Source organism: Nomascus leucogenys, chromosome 11, assembly GCF_006542625.1.
Source record: "Nomascus leucogenys isolate Asia chromosome 11, Asia_NLE_v1, whole genome shotgun sequence".
Lineage (NCBI taxonomy): Eukaryota > Metazoa > Chordata > Mammalia > Primates > Hylobatidae > Nomascus > Nomascus leucogenys.
Window position 1 is genome coordinate 98,797,012 of NC_044391.1, and position 12,171 is coordinate 98,809,182.

At 40.5% G+C, this 12,171-nt stretch overlaps 1 non-coding gene across 1 annotated transcript; it reads right to left on the reverse strand.

Moving 5' to 3' along the window:
• Window positions 1–7,352: 7,352 nt before the first annotated feature.
• LOC115837422 lies at window positions 7,353–7,480 on the reverse strand. Its single transcript, XR_004032466.1, has one exon. It is a non-coding gene; the product is annotated as a small nucleolar RNA SNORA18 (small nucleolar RNA).
• Window positions 7,481–12,171: the final 4,691 nt, after the last annotated feature.

Sequence of the window (12,171 nt, forward strand, 5' to 3'; positions counted from 1 at the left end):
TGTACAGCTCTATTATCATACCCTGCATTAGAGGTGGGTGTGAATTCCACCTCCAGGCTGTGAGATGCCTGCAGGGAGCCGTCCTGGGTCCTCCGAATTGACACAGTGTCTTTGGGGTAGGAATTTCCCAGTGAATGCTTATTTGAATGAATTCAGTAAGTGCGTTTTGATTTTTCCATAGATTGACACAGTGGAACGGTGGCTAAGAGATGATTGTTTATTATAAGCACCCTTCATAGGCAAAGTGGGAATGTGCTTATTGATGAGGTCAAATAATTCAGACTCCTGTTCCCACATTGGTCTTGATTAGTGGATGGCTCCACTAAAACACTAGGTTTCATGGGTGTCACTTGTTTTCTGGTAGTTAATTTAAGGAGATGGTGCACTAAGACAACTTAGAGGGTGAAAGAGTGACTCTACAGACTCAGGCTAAGACCACGCTACACCGGTTACGGTCAAGAGATCTTTATTGGAGGCGTCAGGTAGGGAGCCGAAGAGGAAGCAGAGAGAGAGGGCTTCAGGGCTTCGGGTTTTATACTCTGAGACGTTGTGTGGAGATCAATGGTTGGCTGGGGGACTGGGCTCAGACCAAGGCGGGAAGGCGTCTCTTTCTGATTGGTTTTTCTTTGGCGGGTCTGTATCGAGGAGGAAGAAGAACCCGGAACCAGCGCCATTAAGGTACCCCTGTTACCTAACAGAGGGAAAAAATAAATTGCAGCATAAAAAGCAAACTGTGATTGTGTAGAACTGTGAGATGATATTCAACTTCATTTTATTTATTTATTTATTTATTTATTTTGCGACAGAGCGTCGCTCTATTGCCCAGGCTGGAGTGCAGTGGCACGATCTCATCGCACCCTCTGCCTCCCAGGTTCAAGCGATCCTCCTGCCTCATCCTCCCGAGTAGCTGGGATTGCAGGCATGTGCCACCACTCCTGGCTAATTTTTGTATTTTTAATAGAGATGGGGTTTCACCATGTTGGCCAGGCTGCTCTTGAACTCCTGACTTCAAGTGATCTGCCCACCTTGGCCTCCCAAAGTGCTGGGATTACAGGCATGAGCCACCGCACCCGGCCTCAACTTGATTTTAATGTGTGGGTGAGAAATATGTGTTCTCATGTACTCAGTTTTGGTTTAAGTGTATAAATGGACTTACACGTGACGCAGGTTGGAAAGGAGCAGATAGAGCACTTTAGGCAACAAGGCACTAGATGAAGCACCATGGTACTCTAAGACCATCTCCACTTTGTCCACATCCCACTTCCCTTTCATGATGCAGCTCTCATTCTACCTCCTTCCTGAAATCTCTCCTGACCTCTTCATTCTAATTAACATGCCTTTCTCGGGACATCCAGAGCATCTCATCTTGCCTTTCCTAAGGTACTTTTGCTTAAAGCCTTCCATCTGGTTTAATACCTATCTGTATATATCTTCTTCTCATCATCATCACTATATATTATGCCCTACAAGGGCAGAGTCTGTGTATCTACATCTTTCTTTACATGGTGTCTGGCACAGCACCTTCTTCAGAGTGGGTTTTCAATACGTGATTATTGAAAAGTAAATGAGCAAGATGGCCATGACAAAGCAAAGGAGTAATAAACAACTTCTTCCTAAGAGATGAAAGATGTACAATGTTTTGCTTTGTGAATACACAGTCATGCAGGTCTAGAGAGAAATGCAATGTACGTTTATTTTTGTTGTGTTTGTTCTTAGTCAAGGCGTCTAATCTACTATGCTGTTTCCTTATGCACAGATGGAAACTTATCATGCATAGGAGACTCTGAAGGAAATAATTTTTGTTTAAACTTTGCCTTAGAAACTTCAAGGGAATTCAGAACAGGATTTCTTTAATGATCTGGCTGTATTATATTACCAATTGCCAAGCTGAAAAATGCTTGGCAGAACTTTTGGCTTCTGAGGTTTTGGATGTCTTCCAGGTAATCTGCCTCAGAATTTTGAAATACAAATAAATGAGTTCCAGTTCAAATTTTAAAAAATCTGAGCTGCTAGGCCTTTGTTTACCTTCCATGTGAACATTTTGGTACAGATATACCAACCAAGCAGAAAGAAGATAATCAGTCGACATTTCTGAGGTTATTAGTGGCCTTGGTTTAGAAGAACAAAATGAGAGTAAATGGTTTAAAACTTCATCATGTTTCTTCCTAGTAACTGGCTTCTGGTGTTGGCATTTATTTTCCAGGATGTTTTCTCCCAGTTTTTATTTGGGAGAGGAGGACGAGGGTGTTCTTTGCTGCTTTGTTTCTCCCAGAGGGAAGATTCTGAATGTTCCTTTGTTAAACGTTACACACTTAGCTTTTGTTTTACTTTCTTGTCTGGTAGCCAAGTATTTTTCAAGTCACTCAACATTCTACTGAGGCATGCTAGTCCACTGAATATGATTATAAAGGAAAGCTTAACATGACCTAAAAAGAGAGAGGACGGAGAGATTTGGCTGTTGTGAGCACCACAGCTAATGAAGACACAGGATAATTTGCATGAGTGATATCCCTTCAGTTATTTCTGTAAATCTCAGAGCCAGTTCCTGTCAAGTTGTGAGGAAACAAACATTTTTTATTAAGGAATAAAAAGATAGGCCAGGCCCAGTGGCTCACACCTGTAATCCCAGCACTTTGAGAGGCCGAGGCGGGCAGATAGCAAGGTCAGGAGTTTGAGACCAGCCTGGCTAACATGGTGAAACCCCGTCTCTACTAAAAATACAAAAATCAGTCGGGCATGGTGGTGGGTGCCTGCAATCCCAGTTACTTGGGAGGCTGAGGCAGGAGAATCACTCGAACCCGGGAGGCAGAGGTTGCAGTGAGCGGAGATTGCGCCATTGCACTCCAGCATGGGCAATAGAGTAAGACTCTGTCTGAAAAGAAAAAAAAAAGAGAATAAAAAGAGAAAGAAGGAAAGCCCCTACTTCCACCCCCTAAACACACATATGCACATTCCATGCACACATATATGTGTGTACATGCTCAGAAGTGAAGTGGTCTTTGTAGGATTTCGTGGCTACAACACCATTGTTTATGTTCTGGGAGGCTGGGGTAAGCCAGTAAATATTCTGAAAGGGAAAGACATGGTGGGGAGGATATAACGGCTCTTCATTTTAAGAAATCCCTCTTATCAAGCCTACTATTAACTTGTTTCTTTGGCAACTACTATGCCTTTGCTATGGAAATACATCCCCAGAATAAAATTTCCATGGAAGGAAAATAATAGCATCAAAGTTTTCCTCCAGAGTTTCCAATAAAATGAAATTTATTTGTCCTTAACTTTGGATTGGTGGAAAAAGACCAATACCTTTCACAATGCAATTCGAAGAAATGAGATGAAAACAATCTTTCTCACTTTACAATTTTGGATATGTTTTATTTAAAAACTTTTCGTTTCGGTGGGAGGTTTTTATAGGAAACTATCTTTAGTATTTCATATGACCATTGTCATTTGAAGATGACGCTGAACTTGTCTTCCCACTTGTAAGCTCTCCTTACAGACCAGGATGAAACAAGCAGCTTAGCCCATCAGCTAATGCCCAACCTGAGACTGGGCTGGCAGGACAGGTGGACAAGCCACCTGAAGCCTAGAAAAGACCTGACCTCTCTACTCTGATAGGTTCTGAGACAGCCACTTAGCTCTAGTTTTACCAGCATTCTTTTTGATATCTTGGAATAGAATAGGCCCTGAGAAAACTGTGAAACAAACAAAAACAATTTTTTCCCAGAAACATTTTATTCTGCCTCCTGCCTTCTTCCCTTCACCAGGTTCCTAGTTTCTTTACCTGTTCCTGGCCCTGCAAAGCCCTCATGTGTCACTGTTCTGGGTGAGAATCTTCTCTCTAAAGCATTTGAGACCCTTGCTCTTCCCTTTACCACCCCATCCCCAGACCCTAATTCCTTCCCTAGTGCAGACTTAGCATTAGATGGTGACGGTATAAAAATAGGAGTAACTAACATTTGTCACATTCTTTCTTTGTTTATGCCCTTCGCTAAGCCTGGTAGCTGACCTGTCTCATTTAATTACTACAACCGTCTTATAAGCTACATAGAATTTTTAATTCCAGTTTTACTTCTGAGACACAGAGGCACAGAAGCAAGAGTCACTCAGTTACTACACGGGAAATGTGGATTTTAATCTAGGCCCTAATCTGGGTTTAGTAGCATTATAGTTGAAGAGTATATAGTGGCAAGTGTGAGACAACCTGAGCATTTAAAAATGACCATGAATGTATAAAACTCCACAGGTACATAATTAAACTCAGAAAAGAGAATGTCTTCCAAAACAAAACTCATTTGCCATCACTGGAGATGATTATTATATGAATTGGTTATTCTGAAAATTGAGAATTAAAAATAATTAAAGATTTAATGTCTTTCTAGAAGACCCTGAATTTCAGCATAACTAAATAGTTCCACTTGATGAAGGAAAACTTTTCTTTATTGAAGGATGTCAGCTGTGAATGTAGATGCAATAATATGGTCAGAAAGTCACCATTTTGCAGCCCTTGATAGGATGGAAATTCAAATAAGAACCTTTGACAGATGCTGAAACCACTAAAAGAAAGGTTGACAGGGACCATCGTGACAGACTTCCTCAGATGATTGCCAATTGAGTGTTGGGGCGGGGGCATAACTCTGCAGCAGAGGCGTCTGTCCGTCATCACCTGATGCTGTGATGCTCTTGACACTCCTGTTGATGCTATGGCCAGTTACTGTGAAGATCCAAATGTGGTACAATATAAAGTTGCAATATCATCTGTGAAGCATTCTTGCTAAAAGTGAATCTACTAAGCCTTTAGTTAAAATTTCCACTTCATAAGAAACACAGAAGCTAGAGGAAAAACTTAACCAGGACCACAAGGAAATAAACAAATCCAGAAGGCAGATCATTCTATAGACTGATCTTGATTCCTCAGCAATTAATGTCATGGTACAAAAAGGGAGTAGGAAGGAGGTGTTTTAGAATTATATAATTAGCAAATGTTATTCATGATTTTTCGCAGGATACTAGTTTGAACAAACCAACTGTAAAAAAGATACTTTTGGAATAATTACAGAATTTTGAATATGGTATTAGGGAATTGCTAATATATTTTATCAGGTGTGATAATGCTATTGTGATTATGTAAAAAAAATCCATCTTTAGAGATGCACGCTGAAGTATTAAGGAGTAAAATACTATGATATGTTAACTTAAAGTATTTCAACAAAAACTGAAGCAAATATAGCAAAATGTCAGTAGTTGTTAAATCTAGGTGATGACATGGAAGTAGGATTTTTGAAAATTTCACAATTAAAACATATAAAAATGAAAAAAAAAAAAGTGGATTGGTCTCAATACAGAGAGCTCTGGATTGCAGTCCCAGCTCTAACCACTTACTTTTTGTAGGGTTTGGGCAAGTCGCTTCACTCTCAGTACCTTCATCTGCAAAACGGTGGCAATAGCAGTGTTTGCTTCCTAGAATTGTTGTGGGAAAAAATGAGTTAACACAAGTAAGGAGCTCAGAACAATGATTGGCATGTAGTAAGCTTTCAACAAATGTTTGCTATAATTGTTTCATGTAGGAGGAGTCAGATGGAATTAGGTTTAAATCCTGGCTCTGTCTTTTATTAGCTATGCTGCCTTGGGTTGTTTGCTTAACCTCACTAAAACTCAGTTTTCAGTGGAAGTAATAATACTGCTAGGGTTGTGGTGGGATTAATAACCTAGCATATATAAAGTCACCAGCATATAGTAACCACTTAATAGATAGTGGCTTTGACTATCAGTGCTGTCAGATAGCTATAATTTTTTGAGGCCTTCAATGCCCTACACCAATGCACAGCTAAAACTGGAATGTCCTGGCACTGTAGTTGTACGGGAGAACGCTGATAGATCTGCAAAGGGAGTGTAGGGAAGCCTCTTTGGTCTCCACTCATATCAAGACAAACATCATGCCATATGGGTGGCTCCTCACTCTGTGTGTTTGGCAGAGGCCTTGCTTTAAGGATGGTTGGATAGAGCACATAGGGCAGTTACAGGAGAAGATCTGGGCTTTTTCAGGGTACAGAATGTGGATAAGACTCAGAAGAAAGGAAAAGAGATGGGGAACTAGGGAGTCTGGCTCATGTTTGTTTCCACCTTAACTTCTCTTGGAAGTTTGAAATAGTCCATGAAAGTGAAAGCAGTTTTCATCACAGTCATCAACTGCTATATGCATTTGCAGCCTGCAAATAGATTAATTTCACTAGATGTTCTGTGAGGCTTTAGCCAGCACTACTGTTTCTCAACACATAGCCTTACCTGGAACATGTAGCGTTGCCATGTGCCCAGGAGATAATTTAGGGACTAATAGGCCTTGCAAGGGAGCAAGGGAATGCGGCCACAGAAGATAGCTTTTTTTTTTTTTTTTTTTTTTTTTTTGAGACGGAGTCTCACTGTCGCCCAGGCTGGAGTGCAATGGTGCCATCTCGGCTCACTGCAAGCTCTGTCTCCCGAGTTCACGCCATTCTCCTGCCTCAGCCTCCCGAGTAGCTGGGACTACAGGCGCCCGCCACCGTGCCCGGCTAATTTTTTTTTTGTATTTTTAGTAGAGACGGGGTTTCACCTTGTTAGCCAGGATGGTCTCGATCTCCTGACCTCGTGATCCGCCCGCCTCGGCCTTCCAAAGTGCTGGGATTACAGGCGTGAGCCACCGCGCCCGGCCGGAAGATAGTATTTCTAATTCTTGACTCTAGCGATTATATAGATTTTTAATGGCATCAATGGGGCAATGTGAAAATCTATTGTTTTCTTTTTCTTTTTTTAACAGTGTAAAGAGGTGTTTTCATTTTAACTGTGTGTATGTAACATTAGGCAAAATTATTTAAAGTCAATAGATTTTTATTCAAGGAATTCCATGTTGTAATTTCTTCCACTGTCCATCGAGGTCACTTTAGATCCTCTAAAGAGCTGGAGTCAAAATTATCTTCAAAAGATTTATCTTCAAGTTAGCCCTTTTTAAAGAAACTGATGCTTATTTTAATGCAGTTGTCCTGTCAGGCCATAATTCTTTGATTTTGGCATCTGTCATCTCCTTTTAATATGGCTATACTGATGAAGATTTCAAAATTTACCTTTGGAAAAATCAAGAATCTTTGAGATCTAATTTCTTCAACCAATTTACTTTAGGGTCATTTTTAGTGTTGGTGGATCTGCCTAGTTCTCAATTTGACACCTTCTCTAAACCTGAGTGAGTTCAAATCATATTCATTCCTAAGTGATCACACTCAAGAATAGTGCAGAGTGTGGAATATGCCAATACGTAAGGTAAAAAAGTACATTATCAGGTCTTTCATATATTTAGTAACTGTCTTTTTCATACTTATAGCAACTGTCTTGTAGTTCCCACAGATCTAACAAGAGTCCCGTGAGTAAAGTAAAACCACAGAGTTAACTCTATGAGGCGTTTCCAATGATGTGCAGCCTACAGAAAAGTCCCATCAGGAAAGACCTCAAAAAATGTATCATTTCCTTTTGCACTCTGAGCCTCCCTATTTTTCGTCTTCTGTCTTAACAGCTATCTTTTTGTTTCTACTTTAGACACTAAGGGACTTCTGGTCTACCTCTTTTCTCATTATTAAGTTCCGCTTATAGGAAAATGTGTACGCCTAGGCATTTACATAAAATCAAAAGCCTGAACACAGATCAAAGGATATGCATGAGTAATGGAGAGTAAACAGTTAAGAACAAACAAATTTGAAAGAACTAATTTAACAGGCCTTTATGGCTCTTGAGACGAATGTATGCCCAAGTTCACCAACATTGTTTTTTTGTCTCCCTGGGCACAGGGCGACACTACGTGTTCCAGGTAAGGCTATGCAGTGGCATTCTGGCCAATTGGCTGTGAGCTGGAGCAACACGTGCCACTTGCAGAAATGACCTACATACGCTTCCTTTATGTGGTCATCACGTTCTCTTTTCTGCCTTTCTTTCTCATTAGCTACCTTAAAAGAAATAACTTTAAGGGCCAATATGAGAGTGGAGCCACAAGATTGAAGGTGCCTGGGTTCATGAATGAATGTGGAACAGAGTCCCCCCATCCTCCCACACTGCGCTGTGACATGAGCAAGAAATAACAATTTCACTATGTCAAGCTGCTGCAACTGGGGAGTTGTTTGTTATAGAAGTTAGACTATGTTGAAATAATATATTCCTTTTGACTTCCTTTGCAGCTGCCAAGGATAGCAGAGATGTTCTCTGCTTTCTAAATTACATGTTTGTTGAGACTTTTACCATCAGGGACTTTTTAAGTAAAGAAACCAAGAAGCTTGTTTACTAGGCTTCAGTCACCTCACATGGAAATCAGTACCTTCCTATATAAACACTAGGTTCTGAACATTTGTTACCTCATTTAATCTGAGTACTGTCTTTGGGAGGATCTTGAGGGATGAGGAAACTGGGGCTTAGAGAGGTTAAATGACTTGGACAAGTTTCCACAGCTGGTGTTTTCTTCAGATCCAGGATTCAAACCTTTTTTTGTTTTTATTTCAAAGACCTTGATCTTTTCACCACAATGTGCTCCTTTCTAAGAAAAGAGTAGTCGGGAAAGGGAGAGAATGCAGAGGGAGTGCATAAGCAATTTCTGGAGAGATAGCAAAACCTCCACAAAAGCTGACTACCAGTTATTAGTTCAGAAACTTACAAGACAATAGACCATAAAACAAAAAGGCAAAAAGGAAAGAGAATAATCATGAATCCAGATCTTAAGATTGGATTGCTGGGATCCCATATTCAAAACTTAGTTCAAAAATTTTTAATATTCCTCTAATCAGTTATTTAGGTTTAATTTAAATAGTTTAACAAAAGGTTATTATTTACTGAGAATCTCTTGAGTTTATTATACTCAAATAAATTTCTTTTTTTTAACTTTGATTTTAAGTTCAGGGATACATGTGCAGGATGTGCAGGTTTGTTCCATAGGTAAACATGTGTCATAGGGGTTTGTTGTGTAGATTATTTCATCACCCAGGTATTAAGCCTAGTATCCATCAGTTGTTTTTCCTGATCCTCTCCCTGCTCCCACCCTCTACCCTCCAGTAGGCCCCAGTGTGTGTTGTTCCCCGCTGTGTGTCCATGTGTTCTCATCACTCAAATAAATTTCTTTTTATTTCAAGTCCCGGGTCTAAACCCTAAGGGGTTTTAGGGGATATGTATTAGTCAGGGTTTTCTAGGTCAACAGAACAAATAGGATGTGTGTGTGTGTGTGTGTGTGTGTGTGTGTGTGTGTGTGTGTAGAGAGAGAGAGAGAGATTTTAAAATAAGAATTGGCTCACATGATTGTGGGTGCTGGCAAGTCTGAAATTTACAGGGAAAGCCAGCAGGCTGGAGACACAGGGAGGAGTTGACATTGCAGCTTGAGTCTGAATGCAGTCTGGAGACAGACTCTCCTCTTCCTCAGGAGATCGCAGTCTTTTTTTTTTTTTTTTCCTCTTAAGGCCTTCAACTAATTGGATGAGGCCCACCCACATTATGGAGAACAATCTGCTTTATTCAAAGACTACTGATTTAAATGTTAATCTCATCTAAAAAATATGTTCACAGCAACATCCAGACTGGCTTTTGATGAAATATCTGGGTATCATAGCCTAGTCAAGTTGACACATAAAAATAGCCATCCTAGGGTATTAATTAAAACATGTTCAAATCTAGGTGGACCCTAATGAATGTCTCTGGTTACTGGTTTGGTGGTACTCCTCCTGAATGGGACTACTTCACTCCCGTCTGTCTGGTACAGAGAAAAAGAATGGCTATTGAAACCCACAAATACATGCTTAATCAAGCACTGAAGCAAAATTCCAAATACTAAAGTCAAAGAAAATTTAAATATCATCCAGCAGGTGAGCAAATAATGCCTTGGATCATAGAGGATTGCCTTTTCTACCTCCACTGAATATTAACCCTCATCAGTGCCTGTTCTGCTCCCTCCCTGCCCAAAGAGACTTCTCAATGCCTGTTGAACTTAAAGCTGCCATCACTTGTTTCATATTGAATTTTTCTCTGTAGGTGTTGGCCTCTGATATCCTTGCAGCTCAGCTGCAATGTATTTCAATCCTTTTTAATAATTCAAATATGTACCATGATGTTATAGCCCATTCTAGTATTCTCTCATCTCTGGGTCTTTTCTTCCATTTCCCACTCCTCTAGCAGTAAAAGCTCTTGTGGCATTTGCATACATGTACAACCAACAGATAATTACTTTCATGGGAAATTGTCAGCTGGCAGGGCTTTCCTTTTGCACTACTCCTAGGAATATAAAAAGCACAACACAAGCATATTTCAGCAAAGCTAAAATTAAAAGTTTAATTAACAAAAATACTACTTACTAATACATTCGGATCCATTTGGCTGTGTCACATAGTGACTGCCAGTCATATCTGAAAAAACAGAAACGACAAATGACAAAATGATATAAACCTCTCAAATCATCTTGTGGATGGATCACTTTGTGGTCCAGGAGTCACAGTTCCACAGCTGTCACTGTACTTGCTTGAGTGTGTTGATCTAAGACCCCTTTGGCACCTCTGCATCAAAATGCCTGTTCCACCCCTTCATGCAGCCTTCACATGCCTCTGATGCTGGAAGGCATGCAGGAGCCCTCTCTGCCATGCTCTTCCTTCCTGTTTTAGATGCCTACAACCAGCGACATGAGACCTACACTAGGATCTACCACAATCGCCTCTGCTGATCATCTGTGCAGCATAACATCACTGGAGGGTAGGAAAGGGAACTTAGTGTATTTTGTGGTGGTCAAACCATCTTTTTCTCCCCTCTATTTTATTCTTGGGATGGTGGAGTATTTCCTGATCCATCTAGAAAATAGTGGACTTATAATCCTTTCTTATTATAAAATCCAATGAATATTATCTTCCCAATGTGGGTTATAAAGTTTTTGAAATCACAAACTATGTTCCAATATCTTCACATATTAACATTATGTACTTTTAAATATTTGGTGGGTGTTAGGGGCTCAATTTCTGTTGTCCTGAGTGATTTGCTGTCAAATTAATAATTGGGCTGCAACTGGGTAAAGTGTATTAAAAAGAAAGTCTTCTTACAGAATGTTAAAGACACTCAGATTTGATTGAGAGACAGAATTTATATAAATAAGAAAATGTCTTTGAGAGAAAAAATGTTTCTAATTATTATTATTATTTTTTTTGAGAAGGGAGATGTATTAGTCTGTATTCATGCTGCTGATAAAGACATAACCGGCTGGGCATGGTGGCTCACGCTTGTAATCCCAGCACTTTGGGAGGCCGAGGTGGGCGGATCACGAGGTCAGGAGATCGAGACCACGGTGAAACCCCGTCTCTACTAAAAATACAAAAAAATTAGCCGGGCATGGTGGCAGACGCCTGTAGTCCCAGCTACTTGGAGAGGCTGAGGCAGGACAGTGAACCCGGGAGGTGGAGCTTGCAGTGAGCCGAGATTGCACCACTGCACTCCAGCCTGGGTGACAGAGCAAGACTCTGTCTCAAAAAAAAAAAAAAAAAAAAAAAATTAAAGACATAACCAAGACTAGGCAATTTACAAAAGGAAGAGGTTTAAAGGACTTACAGTTCCAAGTGGCTGGGGAGGCCTCACAATCATGGCGGAAGGCAAGGAGGAGCAAGTCACATCTTACATGGATGGTAGCAGGCAAAAAGAGAGCCTGTGCAGGGAATCTCCTCTTTTTAAAACCATCAGATCTCATGAGACTCATTCACTATCACGAGAACCGCACAGGAAAGATCCGCCCCCATAATTCAATCACCTCCCACCAGGTTCCTCCCACGGCACATGGGAATTGTGGGAGTTACAATTCAAGATGAGATTTGGGTGGGCACACAGCCAAACCATATTAGAAGAAGTACTGAAGAGTCACTCAAAGCAAGTAAATATCATGTATCTGAGTTACTGTTAGATACTCTTTGAAGAAGCCTTTGAATAAAGAGTAAATTTCTGGAAACACGTGGTTAGTCAGGTGGTGACTAAAGTGGTTGATCATGGACACAACTGACTGTAGGCTCCACAGAGCAGCTTTTGGAGTCCAAGATCACTGCCAAAAAAGAACAGAGGGATGGGAGGGTCCTTTCTGATTATAACTGTAAAACTCTCAAGAGATGAGCTTCAGACAGAGGAGAGATCATTATCCCTAGTTTTCAGAAA